General features: G+C 38.9%; 1 non-coding gene across 1 annotated transcript; it reads right to left on the bottom strand.

Moving 5' to 3' along the window:
• Nucleotides 1-606: 606 nt before the first annotated feature.
• On the bottom strand, nucleotides 607-714 carry LOC112774862 (small nucleolar RNA R71). The gene has a single exon (XR_003189320.1). It is a non-coding gene; the product is annotated as a small nucleolar RNA R71 (small nucleolar RNA).
• Nucleotides 715-18,356: the final 17,642 nt, after the last annotated feature.

Genomic DNA, 18,356 nt, shown 5'->3' with positions numbered 1-18,356 from the left:
CTCACACGGGGGAACCTCTATACCTGTGGTAAAAAGGATCCCTATTATTATTTTTTTGTCCCTCTTTTTCATATGAGCAGGAGCAAGGACAAGAACATTCTTGTTGAAGCAGATCCAGAACCTAAAAGGACTCTGAAAAGGAAACTAAGAGAAGCTAAATTACAACAATCCAGCAAGCACCTTTCAGAAATTTTCGAACAGAAAGAGGAGATGGCAGCTGAAAATAATAATAATGCAAGGAGGATGCTTGGTGACTTTACTGCACCTAATTCCAATTTACATGGAAGAAGCATCTCCATTCCTACCATTGGAGCAAACAATTTTGAGCTTAAACCTCAATTAGTTTCTCTGATGCAGCCGAACTGCAAGTTTCATGGACTTCCATCTGAAGATCCTTTTCAGTTCTTAACTGAATTCTTGCAGATATGTGATACTGTTAAGACTAATAGAGTAGATCCTGAAGTCTACAGGCTCATGCTTTTCCCTTTTGCTGTAAGAGACAGAGCTAGAGTATGGTTGGACTCTCAACCTAAGGATAGCCTAAACTCTTGGGATAAGCTGGTCAAGGCTTTCTTAGCCAAGTTCTTTCCTCCTCAAAAGCTGAGTAAGCTTAGAGTGGATGTTCAGACCTTCAGACAGAAAGAAGGTGAATCCCTCTATGAAGCTTGGGAGAGATACAAAGAACTGACCAAAAAGTGTCCTTCTGACATGCTTTCAGAATGGACCATCCTAGACATATTCTATGATGGTCTGTCTGAATTAGCTAAAATGTCATTGGATACCTCTGCAGGTGGATCCATTCACTTAAAGAAAACGCCTGCAGAAGCTCAAGAACTCATTGACATGGTTGCTAATAACCAGTTCATGTACACTTCTGAGAGGAATCCTGTGAGTAATGGGACGCCTATGAAGAAGGGAGTTCTTGAAATTGATACTCTGAATGCCATACTGGCTCAGAGTAAAATATTGACTCAGTAAGTCAATATGATTTCTCAGAGTCTGAATGGAATGCAAGTTGCATCCAACAGTACTCAAGAGGCATCTTCTGATGAAGAAGCTTATGATCCTGAAAACCCTGCAATAGCAGAGGTGAATTACATGGGTGAACCTTATGGAAACACCTATAACCCCTCATGGAGAAATCACCCAAATCTCTCATGGAAGAATCAACAAAAGCCTCAACAAGGCTTTAATAATGGTGGAAGAAATAGGTTTAACAATAGTAAACCTTTTCCATCATCCACTCAGCAACAGACAGAGAACTCTGAACAAAATATCTCTAAATTAGCAAACTTAGTCTCTGATCTATCTAAGGCCACTGTAAGTTTCATGAATGAAACAAGGTCCTCCATTAGAAATTTGGAGGCACAAGTAGGCCAGCTGAGTAAAAGGATCACTAAAATCCCTCCTAGTACTCTCCCAAGCAATACAGAAGAAAATCCAAAAGGAGAGTGCAAGGCCATTGACATAGTCAACACGGCCGAACCTGGAGAGGAAGGGGAGGACGTAAATCCCAGTGAGGAAGACCTCCTAGGACGTCCAGTGATCAATAAGGAGTTTCCCTTTGAGGAACCAAAGGAATCTGAGACTCATCTAGAGACCATAGAGATTCCATTGAACCTCCTTATGCCCTTCATGAGCTCTGACGAGTATTCATCTTCTGAAGAGAATGAGGATGTTACTGAAGAGCAAGTTACCAAGTACCTTGGTGCAATCATGAAGCTGAATGCCAAATTATTTGGTATTGAGAGTTGAGAAGATGAACCTCCCTTGTTCACCAATGAACTAAGTGATCTGGATCAACCGACATTGCCTCAGAAGAAACAGGATCCTGGAAAGTTCGTAATACCTTGTACCATAGGCAACATGATCTTTGAAAAGGCTCTGTGTGACCTTGGTTCAGGGATAAACCTCATGCCCCTCTCTGTAATAGAGAAACTGGGAATCTTTGGGGTGCAAGCTACTAAAATCTCATTAGAGATGGCAGACAATTCAAGAAAACAGGCTTATGGACAAGTAGAGGACGTGTTAGTAAAGGTTGAAGGCCTTTACACCCCTGCTGATTTCAAAATCCTTGATACTGGGAAGGATGAGGATGAATCCATCATCCTTGGAAGACCTTTCCTAGCCACAGCAAGAGCTGTGATTGATGTTGACAGAGGTGAATTAGTCCTTCAATTGAATGAGGACTCCCTTGTGTTTACAACTCAAGGTTACCCTTCTGTAAACATGGAAAAGAGGCACAGTAAGCTTCTCTCAAAACAGAGTCAACCAGAGCCCCCACAGTCAAACTCTAAGTTTGGTGTTGGGAGGCCACAACCAAACTCTAAGTTTGGTGTTGAACTCCCATATCCAAACTCTAAGTTTGGTGTTGGGAAGTCTCAACAATGCTCTGAACATCTGTGAGGCTCCATGAGAGCCCACTGTCAAGCTATTGACATTAAAGAAGTGCTTGTTGGGAGGCAACCCAATTTTTATTTGTCTAATTTTATTTTTCTTGTTCTTTCATGTTTTATTAGGTTCATGATCATGTGGAGTCACAAAATAAATATAAAAATTAAAAACGGAATCAAAAATAGCAGAAGAAAAATCACACCCTGGAGGAAGACCTTACTGGCGTTTAAACGCCAGTAAGAAGCATCTGGCTGGCGTTCAATGCCAGAACAGAGCATGGTTCTGGCGCTGAACGCCCAAAATGGGCAGCATCTGGGCGTTTGAACGCCAGAATTGCATCCTGTAGAAGAGCTGGCGCTGAATGCCCAGAACAAGCATGGTTCTGGTGTTCAACGCCAGAAATGGGCAACAAATGGGCGTTCAACACCCAGAACAAGCACCAATTTGGCGCTGAACGCCCAGAGTTGTGTGCAAGGGCATTTTGCATGCCTAATTTGGTGCAAGGTTGTAAATCCTTGAACACCTCAGGATCTGTGGACCCCACATGATCACCTCAGGATCTGTGGACCCCACAGGATTCCCACCTACCTCCACTCACTTCTTCCCATCCCTCTTTCACACAATCCCATAAACACTCTTCCCCAAAACTCTTCACCAATCACCTCAATCTCTCTTCCCTATAACCACTTCACCACTCACATCCATCCACTCTTCCTCATAAACCTACCTCATAAACCCCACCTACCTTCAAAATTCAAAATCAATTTCCCACCCAAAATCCACCCTTATGGCCGAACCTTACCCCCCTCCCTTCCCTATAATAAGCCCTCCATTCTTCTTTATTTTCACACAACACAACCCTCTCTTCCCCTTCTTAGCCGAATACACCCCTCCCCCTCTCCTCCATATTTTCTTCTTCTTCTTCATCTATTCTTTCTTCTCTTGCTCGAGGGCAAGCAATATTCTAAGTTTGGTGTGGTAAAAACATAAGCTTTTTGTTTTTCCATTACCATTGATGGCACCCAAGACCGGAGAATCCTCTAGAAAAGGGAAAGGGAAGACAAAAGCTTCCACCTCCGAGTCATGGGAGATGGAAAGATTCATCTCCAAAGCTCATCAAGACCACTTCTATGATGTTGTGGTCAAGAAGAAGGTGATCCCCGAGGTCCCTTTCAAGCTCAAGAAGAATGAGTATCCGGAGATCCGACATGAAATACAAAGAAGAGGTTGGGAAGTTCTAACAAACCCCATCCAACAAGTCGGCATCCTAATGGTTCAAGAGTTCTATGCCAATGCATGGATCACTACGAACCATGATCAAAGTAAGAACCCAAACCCAAAGAATTATATTACAATGATTCGGGGGAAATACTTAGATTTTAGTCCGAAAAATGTGAGGTTGGCGTTTAACTTGCCTATGATGCAAGGAGATGCACACCCCTACACTAGAAGGGTCAACTTTAATCAAAGGTTGGACCAAGTCCTCATGGACATATGTGTGGAAGGAGCTCAATGGAAGATTGACTCCAAAGGCAAGCCGGTTCAATTAAGAAGACTAGACCTCAAGCCTGTGGCTAGAGGATGGTTGGAGTTCATCCAACGCTCCATCATCCCCACTAGCAACTGATCTGAAGTTACTATGGATCGGGCCATCATGATTCATAGCATCATGATTGGAGAGGAAGTAGAAGTTCATGAAGTCATCTCCCTTGAATTCTACAAAATAGCCGAAAAGCCCTCTCCTGGGGCAAGGCTAGCTTTTCCTCATCTTATTTGCCATCTATGTTACTCAGCTGGAGCTTTCATAGAAGGAGACATTTCCATTGAGGAAGAGAAGCCCATCACTAAGAAAAGGATGGAGCAAGCAAGAGAGCCCATTCATGGATCTCAAGAGACGCATGAAGCTCATCACCATGTGATCCCGAAGATGCCTCAAATGCATTTTCCTCCACAAAACTATTGGGAGCAAATCAACACCTCCCTAGGAGAATTAAGTTCCAACATGGGACAATTAAGGGTGGAACATCAAGAGCACTCCATCATCCTTCATGAAATTAGAGAAGATCAAAAAGCAATGAGGGAGGAGCAACAAAGACAAGGAAGAGACATAGAAGAGCTCAAGGACATCATTGGTTCCTCAAGAAGGAAGCGCCACCATCACTAAGGTGGATTCATTCCTTGTTCTTACATTCTCTGTTTTTCGTCTTCTTTATGTTAAGTGCTTACTTATGTTTGTGTCTTATTACATGATCATTAGTATTTAGTAACTTTGTCTTAAAGTTATGAATGTCCTATGAATCCATCACCTCTCTTAAATGAAAAATGTTTTAATTCAAAAGAACAAGAAGTACATGAGTTTCGAATTTATCTTTGAACTTAGTTTAATTATATTGATGCGGTGACAATGCTTCTTGTTTTCTGAATAAATGCCTGAACAGTGCATATGTCTTTTGAAGTTGTTGTTTTAGAATGTTAAATATGTTGGCTCTTGAAAGAATGATGATAAGGAGACATGTTATTTGATAATCTGAAAAATCATAAAAATGATTCTTGAAGCAAGAAAATGCAGCAAAAGAATAAAGCTTGCAGAAAAAAATGGCGAAAAAAAAAGAGAAAAAGCAAGCAGAAAAAGCCAAAAGCTCTTAAAACCAAGAGGCAAGAGAAAAAAGCCAATAACCCTTAAAACCAAAAGACAAGGGTAAATAAAAAGGATCCCAAGGTTTTGAGCATCAGTGGATAGGAGGGCCTAAAGGAATAAAATCCTGGCCTAAGCGGCTAAACCAAGCTGTCCCTAACCATGTGCTTGTGGCGTGAAGGTGTCAAGTGAAAACTTGAGACTGAGCGGTTAAAGTCAAGGTCCAAAGCAAAAGAAGAGTGTGCTTAAGAACCCTGGACACCTCTAATTGGGGACTTTAGCAAAGCTGAGTCACAATCTGAAAAGGTTCACCCAATTATGTGTCTGTGGCATTTATGTATCCGGTGGTAATACTAGAAAACAAAGTGCTTAGGGCCACGGCCAAGACTCATAAAATAGCTGTGTTCATGAATCATCATACTGAACTAGGAGAATCGATAACACTATCTGAACTCTGAGTTCCTATAGATGCCAATCATTCTGAACTTCAATGGATAAAGTGAGATGCCAAAACTATTCAAGAGGCAAAAAGCTACAAGTCCCGCTCATTTAATTGGAGCTATGTTTCATTGATAGTTTGGAATTTATAGTATATTCTCTTCTTTTTATCCTATTTGATTTTCAGTCGCTTGGGGACAAGCAACAATTTAAGTTTGGTGTTGTGATGAGCGGATAATTTATACGCTTTTTGGCATTGTTTTTAGTATGTTTTTAGTAGAATCTAGTTACTTTTAGGGATGTTTTTATTAGTTTTTATGTTAAATTCACATTTCTAGACTTTACTATGAGTTTGTGTGTTTTTCTGTGATTTCAGGTATTTTCTGGCTGAAATTGAGGGACTTGAGCAAAAATCAGATTCAGAGGTTGAAGAAGGACTGCTGATGCTGTTGGATTCTGACCTCCCTGCACTCAAAGTGGATTTTCTGGAGCTACAGAACTCAAAATGGCGCGCTTCCAATTGCGTTGGAAAGTAGACATTCAGGGCTTTCCAGCAATATATAATAGTCCATACTTTGGCCGAGTTTAGATGACGTAAAAGGGCGTTGAACGCCAGTTCTACGCTGCTGTCTGGAGTTAAACGCCAGAAACACGTCACAAGCCAGAGTTGAATGCCAGAAATACGTTACAAACTGGCGTTCAACTCCAAGATTGACCTCTACAAGTGTAACATTCAAGCTCAGCCCAAGCACACACTAAGTGGGCCCCGGAAGTGGATTTATGCATCAATTACTTACTTCTGTAAACCCTAATAACTAGTTTATTATAAATAGGACTTTTTACTATTGTATTAAAAATCTTTGATCAGTTTTATGCTATCTTAGACTTTCATGGGGGCTGGCCATTCGGCCATGCCTGAACCATTATCACTTATGTATTTTCATACGGTAGAGTTTCTGCACTCCATAGATTAAGGTGTGGAGCTCTGCTGTTCCTCAAAGATTAATGCAAAGTACTACTATTTTTTTATTCAATTCAACTTATTCCGCTTCTAAGATATTCATTCGCACTTCAACCTGAATGTGATGAACGTGACAATCATCATCATTCCCTATGAACGCGTGCCTGACAACCACTTCCGTTCTACCTTAGATTCAATGAGTATCTCTTGGATCTCTTAATCAGAATCTTCGTGGTATAAGCTAGATTGATGGCAGCATTCATGAGAGTCCGGAAAGTCTAAACCTTGTCTGTGGTATTCCGAGTAGGACTCTGGGATTGAATGACTGTGACGAACTTCAAACTCGCGAGTGCTAGGCGTAGTGACAGACGCAAAAGGAGGGTGAATCCTATTCCAGTATGATCGAGAACCTCAGATGATTAGCCGTGCTGTGACAGAGCATTTGGACCATTTTCACAAGAGGATGGGATGCAGCCATTGACAAGGGTGATGCCTCCAGACGATTAGCCATGCAGTGACAGCGCATCGGACCAATTTCCAGAGAGGATAAAAAGTAGCCATTGACAACAGTGATGTCCTTACATAAAGCCAGCCATGGAAAGGAGTAAGACTGATTGGATGAAGACAGCAGGAAAGCAGAGGTTTCAGAGGAACGAAAGCATCTCTATACACTTATCTGAAATTCTCACCAATGATATACATAAGTGTTTCTATCCTTATTTTCTATCTATTTATTATTTATGTTTGAAAACTCCATAACTATTTTATATCCGCCTGACTGAGATTTACAAGGTGACCATAGCTTGCTTCATACCAATAATCTCCGTGGGATCGACCCTTACTCACGTAAGGTTTATTACTTGGACGACCCAGTGCACTTGCTGGTTAGTTGTATCGAAGTTGTGAATGAAAAACGATTTATTAAGACATGCGTACAGAGTTTCTGGCGTCGTTGCCTGAGATTACAATTTCGTGCACCACCTATGACAACCTAAACAATTCTAAACAAACCTAACTACCCATTCTTCACTTTTCTCACACACTCATGTCTTCTCTTTTTAATCATCACACATATGCATTGACTTTTATTGAACTTCACTTTGGGGTATTTTGTCCCCTTTTTATTGCAAAAATATTTTTTTTAAACTAAAATATATATAAGAACATTAATGTGTATGGTGTAAACATGATTGATACATGAGTATGTACCCAATTCCCAAGATTTTTCAACAAAACACAAAAATACACTTTTATCTCTACCCAATGTTTTCAACTCCCCCAAAATCAATTAATGAGCACTCTCACTAGTCTAAGGTAATCAAAGATCCAAACTAAGGGATATTTATTGTTTTTCACTTAGGCTTGTAATGTGCTAACATTTAAGAATAAGTGGGTTAAGCATAGGCTCAAAATTGGCTAACAATGGGAGATAAAAGGTTGGCTATTTGGGTAAGTGAGCTATATGAACAATGGCCTCAATCATATAAATGCATGTATACACAAAATAATGGACATAAAGATTCAAACAAATCAAGGATTACAATCATAGGAAGAGAATAATGCACACAAGAATGAAAATAAGTGGTTATATGATGTAACCATACAATTAGGCTCAAAACTCACATGCTTGTGTTCTTAGCTCAAAATATGATCCACAACATATATAACTCAAGCAAGTTCTAAAAAAAAAAATTTCAACCAATTGGGGTAGTGTTCTAAAAATGAGTTTCTTGGAAATTTTCATCATATTAATTAAGCTTATTCTAATGTAATATTGTGATTAATTTTTTTTTCTAGTTTGCCTCTTTCGATCAAAACACATTCCTCATAGAAAGGGTTAACTAGAATTTTAGTAATCCATTAATTTTCTAATCACAATCAACAACTAGGATGCAAAACATAACCAAGATGCAAAATATATGTGTATATATATATATATATATATATATATATATATATATATATATATATATATATATATATATATATATATATATATATATATATATATAGGTTGCATTGCATTTCATGAGTTTTACATGTCCCTACTCATTTACTTTATCTCCTTCAACTAAACATGAGGACATGCTAATGTTTAAGTGTAGGGAGGTTGATAAACCATTATTTTATGGTTTATATTGTGTTTAATTGTGTGGTTTTATCAAATCTTTACCCATTTATTTTTATGATTAGCATGTATTTACAATTCCTTTCTAAAATCACTCCATGGTTGAAAACTTGCTTCCTAGAGAGCTTTAATTATGTATTTTAATTCTCCTTTATCCCATTCGATGCCGTGATCCATGTGTTAAGTATTTCAGGCTTCATAGGGCATGGATGACTTGGAAATTAGAGAGGAGGCTTGCAAAAATGAAAGGAACACAAAAAACTAAGGAGATGACCAGCGAGCAATGACGCGAGCGCATAGCCCACGCGAACGCGTAAAATGGAGAAATCGCAACGACGCGGACACATGCCTGACGCAAATGCGTGGATTGGAGTCTGCACGAGTGACGCAAACCCGAGAACCACGCGAACGCGTGACAAGGAAAATCACTGACTGACGCGAACGCGTGGACGACGTGTACACGTGACCTGCGTGATCTGCAAAAATAACAGAATACGCTAGAGCAATTTCGGGCCGCTTTTTACCCATTTTTTGGCCCAGAAAAACAGACTAAACCTAGGGAACATGCAAAAACTCAAGAGGCATCCACAGACATTCAGATTCATCACATTAGGATTACTTCAGTTTTATATCTGAATCAATATTAGTGTTACATTGATACTTTATGCTTTTGCTTGGATTTTTGGATGCTGAGAGTCATTACCTCCGTTGAAGACATTACTTTAGTTTTTTTCCTTATTCCCTTATTTTTAATTAGTTACTCATTGACTCTGTTCAGATAATTATGTTGCGTTTTGAATTTATTAATATATAGAGTTATTTTTATTTTAATTAATTTTAATTCTCTATTTTATTTTAATTAATTATGTCTTCTCATATTTTTATGATTATTAATTTCATGTCAATGGAGTAGAATTTCTACTTGACATGGGGGTTGATTAAGAGGTGATACTTGAGTTGGAATGCTCAAGTGCTTGGTTAAACTGGACATTGTTAGCTAATTCCATACCTACTAACACTAGACCTCTCCAAGGGAGAGGACTAGGATCTGAGGGTAAAAGTTAGTTCAATCACCATACTTTCCCTTATTTAGTAAGGGGTAATCGAGTGAGAACAACAACCTTTTTACACCACACTTGAGAAGATCCCAACAAGGATAGAAGTTCCACTTAATTATTCCCCCAGTCAAGGCCTTTTATTTAGAGTACTAATAATCATTCTCAAGTTTATTTTTATTGTTTTAATTTTTAAGCATTTTAATTACTCATTATCAAAACTCAATTTTTCTGAAAACCCCTAGTTAATAAAATAGCACTCTTTCCTACAACTCGTTGGGAGACGACCTGGGACTAATACTCCCAGTATTTTATTTCTAAAATTTGTGACAACCCTTTTTAAATTGGTGAGGCAGATCTTAGCCGATTAAGAGCTATACGTGCAACGCTGTCTCTTAATTGAAATCTCTAAATTGGTTAACTTCTGTATTTAGTGGCAGACTACTTGAGTCGCCTTGAGCACATTATGGGTGACTCCACTCCTATAAATGATAATTTCCCATTTGATAGCTTACAAGCAGTATCCGAATTAGTTCCTTGGTATGCACCTGTAGCTAATTATCTAGTTAGCCACACTTTTTCTCCAAATTTTGCTAAGCACCGGAAAGACAAGCTGAAAAGTGAGTCCAAATATTTTATATGGGACGATCCATATTTATGGAGGTGTAGTGCTGACCAGGTAATTAGACGATGTGTGCCTCAATCAAAATTCCAGTCTATTTTAGAGGCCTGCCACTCATCTGAGAGTGGAGGACATTTTGGCCCTCAAAGAACAGCTAGAAAAATTCTAGACTGTGGATTCTGGTGGCCAACTCTTTTTAAAGATGCTACTAAATTTTGTAAATCTTGTTCCCATGCCAAAGGTTTGGTAATATATCCAAGAGGGATGAGATGCCTAAACAGCTTATGCTTTTCTATGAAATTTTTGATGTTTGGGGCATTGACTTCATGGGTTCGTTTCCAAATTCTAATCGTTACTTTTATATACTGTTAGCCATAGATTATGTTTCTAAGTGGGTGAAAGCAATTCCTACCCGCAATGATGATGCTAAAACTGTTGTTTCCTTTGTTAGAAACCATATTATCTGTCGCTTCGGATCACCACGAGTAATCGTGAGCGATCAAGGCACACATTTTTATAACAGGAGACTAACAGGATTACTAAAAAAGCATGGGATAATTCACAAGGTAGCAACAGCTTATCATCCCCAGACCAATGGGCAAGCAGAAGTCTTTAACAGAGAGATTAAACGTATTCTGGAGAAGATAGTAAAACCTCATAGGAAGGACTAGAGTGCCAGGCTACAAGATGCACTCTGGGCATATAGAACAGCGTACAAGACACCCATTGGGATGAGCCCCTTCCGTTTGGTATATGGAAAGGCTTGTCACCTCCCCGTGGAACACAAGGCTTTCTGGGCTGTAAGAGAGTGCAACATGAACCTTACGAAAGCTGGTGCTAAAAGAAAGCTGCAACTAGCAGAACTAGAGAACCTCCGCCTAGAAGCATATGACAACTCCAGGCGTTACAAGGAGAAAATGAAGGCTGTCCATGACAAGCACATTAAGAGGAAAGAATTCAGACCAGGGGAGTTAGTCCTACTATATAACTCTAGACTGAGGCTCATGCCAGGTAAACTGAGATCCAGATGGGAAGGTCCATATAGATTAGAGAAAGTAGAGCCATACGGTGTTTTCCACCTTCGTCATCTTACTAGCTCCGAATTTCTAAAGGTCAATGGACATCGCCTAAAGCTTTATCATGGTGAGAAGATGAAGAATCAAAAGGAACTAGAGATCTTCCTCTTGGAAGACCCACCAAGAGAAGCAGAATGAGCCTAAAGAGCATCCAACTTAAGGACGTAAAAGCAAAGTGCTAGGTGGGAGACAACCCACCATGGTATGATCGTTCCGTTTCAGTCTTAGTTTTGTTTTTACTTTATTTTTATGATGTTAATGACTTTTCTCATCATCCCTGCATATAGCTGCATATAGTTTGCATGAGCATTTTGCATATTATTTTAATAAAAAAAAAACACGCACGCGACGCGGCAGCGTCGCTGACGCGTCCGCGTCACCAGGGCGTATTGAAGAAAAGAGAATTGGACAGAGAGTCACGTGAAAGCGTGGCTGGAGGCGTGCCTTAGGCACAAACATGCCTACGCGTCCATGTCAACCACGCGGCCGCGTCATTTGGAAAATAAGCCTCCCACGCGTCCGCGTCATCCATGCGAACGCGTGGCCTTGTGAAATTGACGTAAATGGGTGTATGGCAGCAAGTTATGGTGGAGTAGGGCTGGAGTGATGCTAGAAGCACCAGCCCTTACACGCGACCGCGTGCCCCACGCGTCCGCATCATCCTCCAGAAATGGCCATCCGCGTCACCCAAATATTTTGGCATTAATAAATTTGAGACAGAGAGTTGTGCGAATGCGTCGCTACCCTCGCGCCATTCGCACTAATCAAGTCACGCGACCGCGTGACCCACGCGTCCGTGTCACTTGAAAAATATCACCCACCAAGCGACCGCGTGACCCACGCGTCCGCGTCACGTGCGGCGCACAATCCAGATCAGCCAAAATATCTTATCTTTTCTTCCCCAAATCCTAATTTTTCTTATTCCTTCTTACTTCCTTCTTCTCCCTTCATCCTTCTTACTCTTTCTCACTTTTTACTCTTCCCCTTTTTTTTCTTTCTTTTTTACCACCATTATCAAGGTTTTCATTTTCTTCTTCCTTCTTTACTTTTCCATTATTATTCTTACTTTTTATTATGTTTTATTCTTCTTTTTCTTTTTACTTTCTTTATCTATATTTTCTTTTTCTTTTTCTTCTTCTTTTTTTTATTCCTTTTAATTGGTGTTGGAAATTTATTTCGGTCTTTATTTTCTATACTTTGCATGTGGATTATCATGGATTTGTTTGACAATTAATATTACCTTTTAAAAGGGTTACTTGCATGTTCTATTTTATATTTTCAAAAACATATTTACCATGCATGCTATGTGTTTGTGAAAAAGCCCGTATGGCATCTTACACTACTTTTATGTTATGATACTACCTTAATGCTTGCTTTTCACAAAGCCCCTTTTATATTTTATTAATTCGATTTAATTGTCAACACAAACAAGTTATTAGTGTGAAAGACTTGGTAATCTAACTTGGACATTGAATGCGTGATCTGTGCTACTCATGCCTTTGCCGGCATGCCAATAAACATCTCGCATTCAATTCCCATCACATGCACTTATTATATTACCTTTGATGAACTTTTCACATGTAGTCTAGACCATGTGTTAATGACATCCTTTTTCACCGTGCATTGATTACCAACCATCATGTTCGCTCCCTTGCTCGAACCCTTCACTTTACGTAGTACTTACCTCTTTCCTTTTTCAGGATGGCCACCAAAAAAGGAAAAGAGAAAGCTACTCCCAAACCACCAGCAAGGAGAGGAACAAAAAGAGCATTAGTGGCAGAGCCATCTTCAACAGCAGTAAAGCCCTCAACAAAAAGAATCAAGAGGATCATCAAGGTCGACGAAAAAGAAAAAGCCTTCCCAGTAAAGGACACTGCGCGGTTTCCTAACCGCTACTGTGAGCAGATGTTCCCCATCCTGGAAAAGAGGAATTACAACAATGAATACCTTCTCATCCTCCCACACCGCATTGTTGAATTTGTTGATCCGCAAATTAAACGAAGACAATGGAGATTCTTACAGAGATAGCCACGGCAGGTTAATCTCTCATGGGTAGTAGAATTCTACTCCAACTTTCACATGCCAACCATGCAGTCTGTCTATGTCCGTCAGAAGCAACTCCCCATAACTGAAGAGGGCATTCAACAAGCTTTAGATCTTCTCCCTGCTCCAGAAGGATTGGACGCATTCCAAGAAGCCTCACTCAAGCGCCAGACATACCAATTTGACTGGGACGCCATTCTCAGAGTTATCGCACAACCTGGCAGCAGATGGATCTACGGATACCATCGATCCCGACCAAAAGGGATATCGGCTTCAGCAGTTACCTTGGAGGCTCGAGTATGGGCACAGATTATGTCCCATTATGTATTTTCGAGCACTCACGAGTCCTTCTTCATTGCAGACATGGCTGTTTTACTCTGGTGTATCCTTACAGACTAGCACCTAAACTTACCACGACACATCTGGAATGCAATGGGACACGTACAAATTGTAGGAAACCTACCTTTTCCCGCCTTGGTTTCAGATCTCATCTCGGCAGCCAGAGTCTCTTACAGAGCTGGGGACACCAAAGCTTTCCTTCCACGGGATGATCAGTATGTCCCTAACGGGAAATATATCAGACCACCAGCAGCCACTACAAGCCAGCCTACAGAACCGGCTGAAGACATTCCTCCTTCAAAACCACAAGCACCTACAACAAACCAACTGCTCCATCAGATACTTAAAAGGTTGGATCGGCAGGAACACAAAGCAAAGCTAAGAGATCGCCGTCACAAGCGCTGATTCACTTACCTCAATGAGCTACTTTTGGGAAATTACAAAGACCTAGACACCTCGGAGTCCACTTCATTTACCAGTACAGGGAGCCATGACGATCCCAATGGTGGAGATGCTGCTACCAGCCCCCCTTTGTTCCTGACAGATGGCACCGAGGACGGTGCAAAGCCTTAAGTGTGGGGAGGTCGGTCAGTACCTGACTTCCGGAGGTAATTTCTTTTCCTTGAAACACCAATAAAATAGGATATTTAGTTAATTATTCTTTTGTAGAATAGAATAGATTGCATAGAGATAGGTTATTCGCATGTTCTATTTGATTGAAAATAATAAGTTTCTTCTAAAGACCCTATTTTTGGAAAATTTCACTAATTTAAATCAAAACATTTGTGTTAAACTTCTTTGAAGTTGTATTTGGAACATAGTTTAAAGCTAGAACACACAACCTGTGAGAATTTGAGCTTAATTGTATGGTTACATTATTTAACCATAAATATTTTATTCTTATATGTTTGCTTCTCTATGATTGTGATCTTTATTTTGTTTCATCCTATATGTCCAATGTTTAATGTATTTACATGCTTGCATATGATTGAGGCCATTGTTTGATTTTAGCTCACTTATCCCAAATAAGACTACCCTTTAAATTAACTTTGTCAGCCACTTTGAGCCTTTTTATCCCATCTGTTTTATATTTTACCACATTACTAACCTTAAGCGGAAAAACAATTAAATATCCCAATTGAATCTTTGGTTAGCTTAAGATAGAAATTGTGTGTTAATTAAGTATGGAAAAACTGTGGGAACATGGGTTAATAAGGGAACGTGTCATGATAAAATATTGGGAATTTGGGTACCTACTCATGTGAGACTAGAAAAAAATTAAAAAATCCATGTGCATTGATAAGTTATGTTTATTTTTCTCTCTCTCTCTCTCTCTCTCTCTCTCTCTATATATATATATATATATATATATATATATATTCAATAAATAAGTAAATAAATAAGGGGACAAATTACCCCAATGTTAAGTTAATGAAAAATCAATGCATATGTGATAAAATTAAAGAAAAGTTGATACATGAGTATGTGATGCAAAAGTGAAAATTTTGGGTAGCTAGGCATGATTCTAAAGTTATATAGAGTATATATATATGTTGGGTGAAAGCTTAGGTTAATTAAAGATTCAATTTATAAAGCACACTTAGCCATATATATACCCTCACCCTTACCTTAGTCCCATTACAACCTTGAAAAGACCTCATGATGTTTGCATTGGTATGTTAAAAATTGTTGATTGGTTAGGTGAAGAACAAATTTTAGAAAGCATGATTAGAGAAGAGTTGAGTGATTACCCTATACACTTGAGAGACTAGAGTGCACATACACCATCAGTAAGGGTTCAATGCATGATTCTATGTTCCCTGCTTTCATGAGCTATCTTCTTGCATTTTTATCTGTTCTTAATGTATAAATTGAATTAGTGGAATTTGATTTATGTTTGTCTTAAAGAGCTTATTTACTTTTAACCAAGTAGACAAGGATCATATAGTTGCATTCATATATATATATATATATATATATATATATATATATATATATATATATATATATATATATATGTTTCATTGCATTTCATGAGTTTTACATGTCCCTACTCATTTACTTTATCTCCTTCAACTAAGCATAAGGACATGCTAATGTTTAAGTTTGGGGAGGTTGATAAACCATTATTTTATGGTTTATATTGTGTTTAATTGTGTGGTTTTATCAAATCTTTACCCACTTATTTATATGATTAGCATGTATTTACAATTGCTTTCCAAAATCACTCTATCGTTGAAAATTTGCTTCCTAGAGACCTTTAATTATGTATTTTAATTCTCCTTTATCCCATTCGATGCCGTGATCCGTATCTTAAGTGTTTCAGGCTTCATAGGGCATGGATGACTTGGAAATTGGAGAGGAGGCTTGCAAAAATGGAAGGAACACAAAAAACTAAGGAGCGACCAGCGAGCAATGACGCGAGCGCATAGCCACACAAACGCGCGAAATGGAGAATTCGCAATGACGCGGACACGTGCCTGACGCAAACGCGTGGATTGGAGTCTGCACGAGTGACGCGAACACGTGACAAGGAAAAGCACTGACTGACGCGAACGTGTAAATGACGCGTACGCGTGACCTGCGCGATCTGCAAATATAACAGAATACGCTGGGACAATTTCGGGTCGTTTTTTGACCCAGTTTTTGGCCCAAAAATACAGACTAAACCTAGGGAACATGTAGAAACTCAAGAGGCATCCACAGACATTCAGATTCATCACATTAGGATTACTTCAGTTTTAGATCTGTCTCTAGATTAGTGTTACATTGATAGTTTATGCTTTTGCTTGGATTTTTGGATGCTGAGAGTCATTACCTCCGTTGAAGACATTACTTTAGTTTGTTTCCTTATTCCCTTATTTTTAATTAGTTACTCATTGACTCTGTTCAGATAATTATGTTGCGTTTTGAATTTATTAACATATAGAGTTATTTTTATTTTAATTAATTTTAATTCTCTATTTTATTTTAATTAATTATGTCTTCTCATATTTTTATGATTATTAATTTCATGTCAATGGAGTAGAATTTCTACTTGACATGGGGGTTGATTAAGAGGTGATACTTGAGTTGGAATGCTCAAGTGCTTGGTTAAACTGGACATTGTTAGCTAATTCCATACCTACTAACACTAGACCTCCCCAAGGGAGAGGACTAGGATCTGAGGGTAAGAGTTAGTTCAATCACCGTACTTTTCCTTATTTAGTAAGGGGTAATCGAGTGAGAACAACAACCTTTTTACACCACACTTGAGAAGATCCCAACAAGGATAGAAGTTCCACTTAATTATTCCCCCAGTCAAGGCCTTTTATTTAGAGTACTAATAATCATTCTCAAGTTTATTTTTATTATTTTAATTTTTAAGCATTTTAATTACTCATTATCAAAACTCAATTTTTCTGAAAAACCCTAGTTAATAAAATAGCACTCTTTCCTGCAACTCGTTGGGAGACGACCTGGGACTCATACTCCCAGTATTTTATTTCTAAAATTTGTGACAACCCATTTTAAATTGGTGAGGCAGATCTTAGCTGATTAAGAGCTATACGTGCAACGCTGTCTCTTAATTGAAATCTCTAAATTGGTTAGCTTCTGCCACGCATCACATGATTAGGAGGAGACTTGAGTGATTAACCCTTAAACACCGAGCGTTGAGAGTGTATAACACCAAGTGAGGGTTCGATCACTCAATTCTATGTTTCCACCCTTCTTATCATGCATTCTTGCAAGTTGCTTCTTTTTATGAATGGATTCAATAGATTTTGTTTGCATTGAGCTAATTTTTTTCTTTGCCCTATATGTCCATAATCTTGCTTGGAATTTGATTGCTTGTTTTCACCAAATCAATAGGAAACTATAGATACATACTTTGGTATATTTTGACTCAATTTGGATAGATTCTAGCACATGAACTCACACTTAAGCACCAATATAGCATACTTTTGTGTTTGATCCATAATTTGAACTTAAATGTGAAAATATGTATTTTTGTGCTTGAAATTAACAATTTAATTCCACTTTTATTCCATTTGATGCCATGACATGTTTGCTGAGTGTTTTCAGGCCTTAGAGGCAAGAATGGATAACCAAAAGTGGAAGAAAGCATGTACAAGGGAAAAAACATGAAGAAAAATAAGGAAAAGCACACACAGCAAGGTGTGTGTGCGCACAAGCAAGCGTGCGTGCGCATCAGCCAAGTGTGCGTGCGCACAAGTCAGCGTGCGTACGCACAAGAGAAAATTTACATGTGTGCGTTCCCACAAGTATCCGTGCGTACGCACAGGAGACCATTCAGCCAAGTGTGCAGACGCACACGTCTGTGCATCCGCATAGGTCTCTGCACGTGATTTTATTAATGAAACGCATGCTGTGCATTTTCTGAGGCCTTTTGGCCCATTTTGGAAGGCTTGGATGCTGATTTTGAAGAGCTATATAAGGGGAATTCAACACATATGAATGGGAAGCTTTCATTAGGATTTAGATTTTATTTTCCATAGTTTTCATATAGTATTAGGAGTAGGAGTAGTGTAGAGTAGAGAGCTCTCCTAGGGTTTAATTTCCATCTCTATTGTAGCATTTTATAGCAAGCTTTTCTTTTGGATTTTGCTTCTTTAATTGTAAGTACTCTCAATTTCTTCTTTAATTACATTGTCTTTACTTTCA

Source organism: Arachis hypogaea, chromosome 18 (assembly GCF_003086295.3).
Source record: "Arachis hypogaea cultivar Tifrunner chromosome 18, arahy.Tifrunner.gnm2.J5K5, whole genome shotgun sequence".
Classification (NCBI taxonomy): domain Eukaryota; kingdom Viridiplantae; phylum Streptophyta; class Magnoliopsida; order Fabales; family Fabaceae; genus Arachis; species Arachis hypogaea.
The sequence above is the reverse complement of the archived record's forward strand: the minus strand, read 5'-3'. Positions and strand labels throughout refer to the sequence as shown.